Source organism: Dasypus novemcinctus, chromosome 6 (genome assembly GCF_030445035.2).
Source record: "Dasypus novemcinctus isolate mDasNov1 chromosome 6, mDasNov1.1.hap2, whole genome shotgun sequence".
NCBI classification, from domain to species: domain Eukaryota; kingdom Metazoa; phylum Chordata; class Mammalia; order Cingulata; family Dasypodidae; genus Dasypus; species Dasypus novemcinctus.
Window position 1 is genome coordinate 95,079,431 of NC_080678.1, and position 12,204 is coordinate 95,091,634.

The following is a 12,204-nucleotide window of genomic DNA, read 5'->3' on the forward strand; positions in this document are numbered from 1 at the left end:
GAGAAGGCAGAAAAAGGGGAAAATATAAAGAAAACAAGTGAAAAAAAAAACCAATTACAAATATGGTAGATATTTATGCAACTATACCAAGAATCACCACAAGTTCAAATGGACTACATACATCAACTGAAAGAGACTGGCAGAATATGTAAAAAACAAGACCTAACTATATGTTTTGTACAAGAAACCCACTTTAGGAGGATTGTGGGAAGATGGTAGAGGAGGAAGCTCCAGAAAACAATCACTCCACCAGACCAACTGTTAGGCAGAAGTGTATGAATCAACTATTTTGAAACTTTGGACTCCAGTAGAAGACTGCAGCATCAAAGAAAGAGCAGGAGGAACAGGCTGGTAAATCATAAACATCAGTAAATTGCTCTTGCCATGTGACATTCCTGGTGCCCATCCCCCATCCTTGCAACAAGCTGTGATAGGCTCTGGTCCCTGGTATATCTTGCTGATGCCATAAAGTGACATAAAAATCTTTCTTCAAGATCTGGGGTTGGCACAGACTGATTGTTGAGCATGGCTTTTAGTGATTTAAGATGACTTATGGTTTGGCTTTGAGTGTAGCCATTGTTCTAACATATCCCAGACAAAGGAGGTGGAAGAGACTTAAGATGTTAAACTTCCTCTGGCTGTGGAGAATAGTTGAAAGGATGGGAGGGTCAGGAAGGGACAGCTTTAGGGAGCCATGGAAGAAGCTCCTGGTTCCCATTCTGGCTCCTCCCTCATCCCCTCTCCTGGGTAGTTTGGAGCTGATCTGTCTTTTCTTTGTCAGTCTCTGGCCTATTTACTGCAGGAAAAAACTGACTTGGGAAATTCTTTTAGGTCATGCACCTTCTCTTAGAATTTGCCCTCTAAACAAAGGAAGATTGAGGAAAAAAAACCCCACAAAAACCAAAAATAAACAAAGAAAAAAACATTATAAAAATTGTAAGAAACAATTGATGTGGATGGCCTGGGGCAAAAACTTACCTGCTTTAAATCTCAACATAAAACACTGGGGAAAGGGAGAAGTTCTGTCTCTTGGAAAGTAGAGGGGATATTCAAACTACTGTAAACAGCAGAATGCCTACGCATTCAAGAAAAAAACTGTCATATCATTAGCTGTATACAAACTCAAGAAACAGACATCTCAGGGAATAAATCCCAGAGTTAACATTTGAAACTATTTGAATGTATAGTGTGCACCAAAACTACAAGACAAAGAAAAAACAGGAAATGATGTCCCATCCAAAGGAAAAGGATAAAAATCTGGAAACACCATCAAAGATGAAGATGTGGACATACTGAACACAGACATTTTAAAAATGATCCTCAGTATACTCAAGAAGAAAAGAAAATACAGAGAAAGTGCTATAAAGGGTATCAGGAAAACAACGAATGAACAAGATGATAATTTCGTAAAGAGATGGAGATTTTAAAAAGGAACCAGACAGAACTACTAGAGATGAGGACCACAAGAACAGAATTGAAAAATTGTCTGGAGGGTTTAAAAGCACATTGCAGTTTACAAAAGAAAGAATCACTGAACTCAAAGACAAGACAATTAAAATGAGTCAGGGGAAACAATTCCCAGGGCCTCCTGGTGAAAGGCAAGCTGACCCAGGCGGCAAGCTGGCCTGAGCAGAGTGCTGGCCTGCACATGGCCCTTGCAGGAGTGCTGGCCCACTCGTTGAGTTGGCACAGCAAGATGTTGCAGCAAAAAGAGACACAGAGGAGAGACAGTAAGAGACACAGCAGACCAGGTAGCTGAGGTGACACAAAAGATTAAGCATCCCTCTCCCACTGTGAAAGGTCCCAGGATCAGTTCCTAAAGCCATCTTAAGGGAAGGCAAGCAGAAACAGAAGAACACACAAAGAGCAGACAGCTCAAAACACTAAGGTGGGGGGGGAGGAATGAATAAATAAATAAAATAAATCTTTAAAAAAATAAAGCTAGGGTGAGGACTAAAAAAGAAATAGAATTATAGAAAGCAAACTTAGTCTAAGAGACCTCTGGGATACTATCAAGCATACCAGTATAGGCATTATGGGGATCACAGATAAAAGGGAAAGAAGTAATATTCAAAGAAATAATAGCAGAAAACTTCCCAAACTTAGCAAAAGTCATGAATATGTGCATTGAAGTATCTCAACACCAATCAGGATAAACTTGAAGAAAAACACAGGCACTGTGGTGATTTGAAGCTGTATGTACCCCAGAAAAACATGTTCTTAAATTTATCCATTCCTATCCAATGGGTTTAAGAACCCATTGTAGGATGATGATGGACAATGCCCATCCCGAAGAACAGAGAGTGTCTGCAACTGCAAGCAAGAAAGCTCTATCCATCTACCTATGAGATCTAAGCCCCATCTCCATCAGAAGCAAAGTGGACAACACCATCCCCAAATCCTCAAGATTAGGGAATGAAAGAGGAACTAAAGTAGACATTATTATTCTGGTATAGATGTATTATTATTTTAGCAATGGAAGAACTCTTATCATTGATGTAAAGGCAGTGGCCACCAGAGGTTCTGAGGTATGAGAGAGGAAGAATAGGTGTAATATGGGGGCATTTTTAGAATATTGGATTTGTCCTGCATGACATTGCTGATAGATACAGACCATTGTATATTTTGTCATAACTTCAAAATTGTGTGGGACAAAGTGTAATCTATAATGTAACCATGAGAAGTCCATTGTTAGTAGCAATGCTTCAGTATGGGTTCATCAATTGTAACAAATGTGCCGCACTAACAAAGGATGCTGTCAATGGGGTAAAGTGTGCTAGGGAGAGGGAGTGGGGTATATGGGAGCCCCTTGTTTCTTATGTAACATTTATGCAATCTAAAGTTTCTTTAAAAATAAAAGTATATATATAAAATAACCCATTTTACTTAGGACCTTTTGATGAGGCTTCTTCACTAAATGTGTGATCCACCTCATTCAGGATGAGTCTTAGTCTTATTACTTTAGTCCTTTATAAATGGAATACAGAGAGAGAGGAGGAAGCTATGGAAGCAAGAAGCTGAAATCAGTGAAGCCTGGAAGAGAAGGGAATGTCCAGTAGGTGCCACCATATGCCTTGCAAGGATTGTGAGCAGCTGATCTTTGAGAAGAAAGCATTGCCTTGATGATGCCTGAATTTGGATATTTTCCTGCCCTCAAATTCATTACATGGTATTTCTTTAAGCAGATTGGGAAATTAAAATATCTTGATACATATTGATTATCTCTTGAAAACAAAGGATGGAGAGAGTTATTAAAACTGTAAAAGAAAAAAGCAACATATGTACAGGGGAGTCCCAATTAGATTGAATGCTGATTTTTCATCAGAAATCATGGAGTCAAGAAGGCAGTGGGTAGAAATACTTAAAGTGTAATGAAAACAAATACCAATCAACAATTTTATATCTGGGTGAGATCGTCTTTTCAAAATGAGGGAAAGATCAAGATATTCCCAGATAAACAAGAGCTAAGGGAGTTCATCACCACTAGACCTTCCCTACAAGCAATACAACCAGAAGTTTTTCAGACAAAAAGGAAAGGACACTAGAGAGTATTTCAAAAGTAGCATAAAGAAATAGACTCCTGGTAAAGGTAACCATATGAGTAATTATAAATGCCAGTACTATTGTATTGAATTTTTTGGTGTATAATCCACATCCCACTTCCTATGGGCACTAATATGCAAATGTGTAAAGAGCAGCAATAAATCAATGGTTTTGGACATACAATATGCAAATTGAAGTAACTTAAAAATTAAAGTTGCAAAAATAGTACAAAAATAATACATATAATAGAACTCCAACAAACCCCTTGTACATTGTAGGAGTTTGTATTGTTTATGAATTCCAAAAATAGATATTGGATTGTGTTTGTAAACTCATCTGTTCCTCTGGGCATATTAGATTGTATTAGATTCAGAGGTTTCTCTTTTACTTTATTAAATCATGAACTCATATTGAAGCATTCCTACTTAGCATGATCTATAGCTTACATTATGGTTTATATTTTGCACCACACAATTTTATAGGTTTTGGCAAAATATATAATGGCTTGTATCCATCATTGCAATATCATGCAGAACAATTCCAATGTCTTAAAAATGCCCCTTCTTACACCTATTCTTCCCTCTCCCTCCCCTCATAAAATCTGGTGACCATTGTTTCTATATCATTGTTATAAGTTCTTCCATTACTATCATAATAATGCCTACTTTAGTCCATAGTTGCATTCCCCCCTTAGGTTTGCTCATTCCTCTATTTTGAGGATTTTGGAATGGTGATGCCCACTTTGCTTCTGATTGTGAGGGGATTTAGATCCCATGGGGCAGATGGATGGAACTGTCTTGCAGTTGTAGATACTCTTGCTTACTGGTCATTGTCTATCATCATCCTTTTGATAGTTGTCCTTCGTGAGTCTGATGAACTCGAGAGTAGGTATTGGCTGCAACTCTGCTGAGAGTCAGGCCTCACCCAGTATATGAACAGCCAGAAGACTTAAGTCTCTGGGACATATATTTATTGGGTATAATATTAATTACAGGTTCAAATAAATAGGGCAGAAGAACCATGTATAGGAAAATTATAAATGAGTCTATGAAACCTTGGCAGAGATGGATTATCATATATTCCAAGGTAAAGCATATTAATGGGGTGCTGATTTCCTGGGGTTGTCTGTTATGCCTATAATGTCTAGGTATCTCTAAATCCTCCAGGAGCACCCCTACTTGAGGCACTGTTTAGTGCAGCAGACAGTGAGATCCTCCTGAGAAATGCATAAGCATAACCTCTGGAATGACCTCTCAACTCACATTGAAATCTCTTAGCCATAAAAACTAATTTGCATTTAATATTTCCCCTTTCTGTCTAGGTCTTTCTCTAAATGCATTGTTAGTTGGTGCTTGGTATTAATCCCTTGGTGCCAGGGAGGCTTATCCCTGGTAATCATGTCCCATGTCTGGTGGAAGGCAGTGAAATTATATGCTGAGCTTGGCTTAGAGAGAGTCCACATTTGAGCAAGAAAGAGACCCTCAGGAGATAACACTTAGGCAATATATATTACCAGGCCAAGTTTTCATTTCACAAGGACAAGGTTCATAAGTACAAGCATCTGGAAAGTGGACTTGGCTCAGTGGTTAGGGCATCCATCTACCACATGGGAGGTCCACGGTTCAAACCCTAGGCCTCCTTGACCCGTGTGGAGCTGGCCCATGCGCAGTGCTGATGCGCACAAGGAGTGCCGTGCCATGCAGAGATGTCCCCTACGTAGGGGAGCCCCATGCACAAGGAGTGCGCCCTGTAAGGAGAGCTGCCCAGCACAAAAGAAAGTTCAGCCTGCCCAGGAATGGCACTGCACACACGGAGAACTGATGCAGCAAGATGACGCAACCAAAAGAGACACAGATTCCCATGCCGCTGACAACAACAGAAGTGGACAAAGAAGAACACGCAGCAAAATGGACACAGAGAACACACAACTGGGGGGGGGAAGGGGAGAGAAATAAATTTTAAAAAATCTTTAAAATAAAAAAAATAAGTACAAGCATCAGTATCAAGGGTGTGGTGCTTTGGTCCACCTTTCTTTGCTAGGCACTGCCCATGTACTCCAGAGATTCACACCACTGTATGAAAGAATGTGGCAGGACTCACCAGGATGGAAGTTCAATATTCCTTCAGTTATTTTGTGGGTCTTCACCCACTGAGACAACACTCCATGACTGTATGAATACACTCACACTCCATAGAGTCATGCCTCAGGCACATCCCCCCCCCCACACACACACCCTCCATTACTGACACCCTGGATGAATGATCCTCCCTTACCACAGCAGCAACCCTTCTGCAACCCAAAGCCTTCCCCAAAAGAAAGGCAACAAAAAACAATAATTTTTTAAATTAAAAAATAAAGTTTCTTTTTTTGCATTGTGTCTTTCATCCCCATAAGATGTTATCTTTTATATATAGTGACTATTTCTTCTGTATGCTCCAAATCCATCACACTCAGGAACACAAATTCCAAAGTGGGGCCTACTGACAAGGCACTGAATCCAGAGCCAACTGCCATGACCAAAGAAACTGTGTCTCCATAGCCCTCAGGAGCACCAGTACCTAGGGTTGTATCTACTCTGGCTGTCTCTGGAATCCAGTTGAGGTGTGCATAAGTGCGACCCCTCTGATGAACTCCCAACTCTTTTTTGAAGACTCTTAGCCATACATACTCATTCGTCTTTACCATTTCCCCCTTTTATTCAAGGTCTTTTTCTAGTTGCATCACTAGTTAGTGATTGGTAGTAATCCTTCAGTGCCAGGGAGGCTCATACCTGGGAGTCCTGTCCCATGGTGGGGAGAAGGTAATGTATTTACATGCATTAGTCTGACTTAGAGAGTGGCCACATTTGAGCAACATGGAGGCTCTCAGGAGGTAACTCAGGCACCCTGCAGCTCTTGGCCTAGTTCAAATTTCAGGCATACAAGCTCATAAGCATAGTCATCAGTATCAAGGGCTCATTATTGGACCATCCTTCACTGGTCTTGGGGGATTGTTGCTGTTCAATTGGGGAATGTGACAGAGCTCCCCTGGCTAGGAAAATAGCACTACTTCAGTTGATGTTTGTAACTGTAACTACTATGAAAATAACCAATGAATATCTGAACATTTTTATATACCTTATATATACATACCCTGGAGAACTCCCTCCCAACCATGTGTCCCCATTCAATAACACCCCACACCAGAATTCCTCCCCTGCCATCATTGAGCCCTTCTGTGGTCCAAAATTTCTTCAAAAATGAAGGCTATTATATTGCCAAATTCAATTAATAGCAAAATGAAATAGTAATGATAGTTTTAAAGATCAGAAATAGAAGCCATATTAATTTAGAAAAACTAAAATTAAATTGGGGTATTAAAAATGAAAAATATAATAAAAATTTTTTTTGACATTTTGCCTTTCATCACTGTAATAGGTGTTGCCCTGTATGTACAATGACAAGGCAATTTTTTAAATTTCTTCCTCAGTGTCTACGTACTTTTTTTTCCTTCACATTTTTAATTTTTTCTTCAAAAAAAGTTTTAGATCACAGTAAAGTCACATATACAATATAAGTGACTCCCATATATCCAATATCAAACCCTTTCACCCTTCCCCAGCAATGATCTTTTTACATGTTCATCTTATATTTGCTGCAGCTGATGTACAGATATTGAAAGAGCTATCAAACATGGTTCCATTTTGGTTTACATTATGGTTTATATTTCAGACTGTACAATTCTCTAAAATTTTAGTTACATTATGGTTTATGTTATGGTTTATATTTTAGCCTATTGACTTTTATACATTTTTGGTGAAATTTAACATGTCTTATATCCATCATTGCATGATCTTGTGGAACACTTCCATTGCACCCCAGTTACTCTGCTTTCATCTATTCTATTCCTCTCTCCCCCTCCCTTCAGGGCCCACAGTGACACCCCAGCTTCACTGCTTGAAGGACCAGATTCACAGATACTTGCAACAATGCTGAGGGCCTGACACACTAAACTGTTCTCCCCCATTGGGAGCCACCAGTTCTCTGGAGAGACACAATTCCCTCTGTTTGAGAACATCAGGTCTCCCCAGGATGTGGGTATACCTTCCCACTCATTGTATGGGTCTCCACCCAATGATAAAACACACTATGACAATATGAGCACTCACACACTCCCTAGAAGCCTGCCCCTGTGCCAGGTACCCCTCCTTAAGCACCTTAAACAGGTAAGCCTTATTATATTTTCTAACGAGTTTTCTCTACATTATAGTTTCAACTACATACCAGACAATCTCCCATGTTCAACTGTTCCCCAAACCCTTTCCCCATTTCCTTGGGCCATCTGACTCATTGTCCCCACCCTATCCTCCTCAAGCCTGCAAAATCCTGCCTGATAGTATCCCTTATGCCCTCATCTTATCCCTTCCCTGTACAAATACTTACCTCCACTTTATCATAGATTTCATATTCTTCTTGAGTGGAGTTGGATCATTCTCCAAGATAGACTATATCATAAATCACAAAACAAACTTTGATAAATTCAAGAATATTGAATCATACAATGTATCTTCTCTGACCAAAGTGGAATGCAAATAAAAATCAGAAACAGAGGAAGAAATGGAAAATTTTAAAATGTGGAATTTCATAAGCAACCAATGGTTTAAATAGGAAATTTGGAAATATCTTGAGGAAAATGAAAATATAACTTACCAAAACTTATAGAATGCAGCAATGGCAGTGCTCAGATAAATAACTCTAAATCCTTGCATTGAATAATAAGAAAAATTTAAAATCAGAGAACCTAAAAACTGGAAAGACTAGAATAAGAAGAGCAAACTATACCCGGAGTGAGGAGAAGGAAGATAATAAGCTATGAACTATAGATGGTGGTAGAATTGTGACATATTATCTTAAGATTAGAGTGGAGATAGATGAAATAGAGAGTACAAAATCAGTACAGAAGATCAACAAATCCAAGAGTTGGTTCCTTAAAAAAATTGATAAAATCTACAAACTTAGCCAGTCTTATGAAGACAAAAAGAAAGAGGACACAAATGACTAAATTCAGAAAATGAAAAGGGGCATTACTACCAACCACAATGAAATAAAAAGAACTATAAGAGGATACTCTGAGCAACTATACAACAACAACAAATTAGATAACCTAGATGGAAGTGGACAAACACCTAGAAACAAACTACCTACATTTACTCAAGAAGATATAGAAGATCTCAGCAAACCAATAACTATTAAACGATTGAGTCAGTAATAAAAAAAATCCCAACAAAGAAAAGCCTAGGACCAAATAGCTTTACAGGTGAATTTTAGCACACATTAGAAGAATAATTAACAGTAACACTCCTCAAATTCTTCCAAAATATTGAATAGGAAGGAACTCACCCTAATTCCTTGTATGAGGCCAATATCTCCCCCGTACCAAAGCTAGATAAAGATACCACAAGAAAAGAAAATTAGAGACCAACATTTCTTATGAATATAGCTGAAAAAATTCTCAACACAATACTAGCAAATCTCAACCAACAGCATATGAAAAGAATTATACAATATGATCAAGTGGAACTTACCCCAGGTATACAAGAATGGGTCAACATAAGAATATCAGTTGTTATACTCCATATAAACAGAATGAAAGGACAAAACACATGATCATATCAATTGATACAGAAAAGTAATTTGAAAAAATCCAGTACCCTTTCTTGATATAAACAATTACAAAACTAGGGACAGAAGGAAATTTTCTAAATATGAGAAAGGTAAGATATGAAAAATTCACAGTTGACACCATACTTGTGAAAAATGAAATCTTCCCCTCTAGGACCAGGAACAATATGAGGACGCTCACTGCCACCACTGCTATTCATCAGTATACTGAATGTTCTTGCCAGAGCAGTTAGGCAAGAAAAAAATAGAAGACATCCAAATTGGAAAGGAAGAAGTAAAACTTTCCTATTTTCAGATGATATGATCCCTTATGGAGGAAATCATGAAAAATCCACAAAGCACCTAGAGCTAATAAATGAGTTCAGCATAGTGGCAGGTTACAAGATCAACGTGCAGAACCCTATAGTGTTTCTATACTCAAGCAATGGATGTTTGGAAGAAGAAATTTTAAAAAAGAATTACATTCACAATAGCAACACAAAGAATCAAATATCTAGGAATAAATCTAAGCAAGGGTGTAAAGGACTTATACTGAGAAAACTACAAAGCATTGCTAAAAGTAATCAAAGAAGACAAATAAATGGAAAGACATTCAGTGTTCATGGATTGGAAGATTAAATATTGTTAAGATGTCAGTTCTACCCAAGGCAATTTATAGATTCAATACAATCCCAAATCAAAATTCCAACAATCTTTGCAGAAATGGAAAAGCAGTCATCATTTTTCGATGTTTTAATTTATTTTATTTATATTTTTATTTGAGAAGTTGTGAGTTTAGAAAACAATCATGCATACAATTCAGGATTTCCATACCCTACCCTACCACCAAGACCTTACATTGTTATGGCACATCTGTTATTAATATAACTGATGTAAAACCATAGTCACAATACTACAGTTGTTTATATGCCATAGCTTATATTTGGTGCATTATTCCCACAAATCATATTAACATGTATTATTATATATTTGTTATAGTTCAGTAGAGAACATGCTCATATTTATACTGTTAACCACAATCCCTCATTTCAGTAGGGGTTCACTTTGTTATATGGCCCCCTTCCTTGTACAGTCCATCGAAAGTGTATCCTTAGTGGCTCTCAGTTTCATCAGAGTTGTGCTGTCATCAGCTCAGTTCACTTAAGAATGTTTTCAGTTCCAGTGCATGTAGATGACTATGATTATCATGGAGGCAGTCTTGATGGAGGAGCTTGATGAGGAAGAGCAGCTGTTGGGAAGGCATCTCAAAGAGAAGGAGCTGGAGACCAATATTCATGGTATGAAGAATACTGTTCCCAAGAATTACAAAAAGTGGAGGAAGCCATTCATTGAATATGTTGCTAAATTGGAAGCAGAAATGGAACAAAAACATGAAGAGGAATTGAAACATTTGAAGCTGACTACTGAGAATTAGATTCTGTTGCTGTTAACATTTCAAACTTGGTTCTTAAGAGTCAGCAGCCTCAGATATCAAAAGCACAAAAGAGATAGGGGGAAAAGCTGCACTGGAAAACGGCAGGAAGAAAAGATAGCAGAAGCTGAAATTAGGAACTTATCAGGAGCCAGACATGTTGAAAGTAAAAACCGTGCTCAAATATTGGCAGTTAGACAGTTGGAAATTAAACAGATTCCATCTGATGGCCTCTGTATGTATAGAGCTATTGAAGATCAACTGAAGGAACAGTACTGAACTCTGACTGTAGTAGCTTTAAGAAGTCAAACTGCTAAGTACATGCAAAGTCATGTGGAAGACTCTGCCATTTTTAACAAACCCTAGTACAGGAGACATGTATACTTCAGAAGAGTTTGGAAAACACTGTAATGATATTGTAAACATAGTTGCATGGGGAGGTCAGCTTGAGCTAAGAGCACTGTTTCACATTTTAAAATATCAATAGAAGTAAAACAGGCAGATACTCCTCCTTTCATAATTGGTCAAGAATATCCCCAAAACCAACTAATACTTGTATATATGAGACATGAATATAGCTTAGGAGAAGACTAAAATTCTGTTACACACAGAAGATACCAAACAGCTACTGAAAATTGCTACTAGTTTATAAAACATTGAACAATTATATTTAAGTACACTGTGTGATCTGATTATTCATACCAAGTGTTGGATTGTCTCAAACAGTACTGAAAAACACAACTATGCTAAATCAGTTTTATGGCAGAACTACTAACAGGGTTTTGAGAAATATGTCATATAAACTTTAAAACCAGTGTCCCTTTTGTTGTTTTTTATTATTATCTTTTTTTTTTTAAGATACACAGATCACAGACAATGTTACCTTAAAAAATGAGTTTCCCAAATATCCTACTCCCTACACCCCCCACTCCTCCCATATCAACAACTTCTTTCATTAGTGTGTTACATTCATTGCATTTGATGAATATCTTTTGGAGCACTGCTACAATAACCATTTCAGTGCAATATTTCTTGAAGAAATGAATTCTAAGTTTCTTTGTTCATTGCAATAATGTGATGTTGGTGATAGCAAATTTTAAAAATTTATTTGTCTCCCCTTGCCCTCCCCCCCCCCAGTCTTCTGCTCTCTGTGTCCATTCACTGTGCGTTCTTCTGTGTCCACTTATATTCAGTGGCACTGGAAATCTGTATCTCTTTTTGTTGCATCGTCTTGCTGCATCAGCTCTCTGTGTGTGCGGTGCCACTCCTGGGCAGGCTGCACTTTTTTCACACTGGGAGGTTTTCCTTACGGGGTACACTCCTTGTGCAGGGGCTCCCCTATGTGGGGGACACACCTGCCTGGCAGGGCACTGCTTGCACACATCAGCACTGCACACGGGCCAGCTCATCACATGGGTCAGGAGGCCCTGGGTTTGAACCCTGGACCTCCCATGTGGTAGGCAGACGCTCTATCTGTTGAGCCAATTCTGCTTCCCAGCAAATTTAATTAATGCTGATAAATGAACTTGAATGCAATAACCTTGGTATTTATTTTGAAATAATGTTACTTTAAAATTAAAATATAAGCA

General features: G+C 38.3%; 1 pseudogene; it reads left to right on the top strand.

Moving 5' to 3' along the window:
- Positions 1-7,304: 7,304 nt before the first annotated feature.
- LOC131278765 (deubiquitinase OTUD6B pseudogene) lies at positions 7,305-11,619 on the top strand (annotated as a pseudogene).
- Positions 11,620-12,204: the final 585 nt, after the last annotated feature.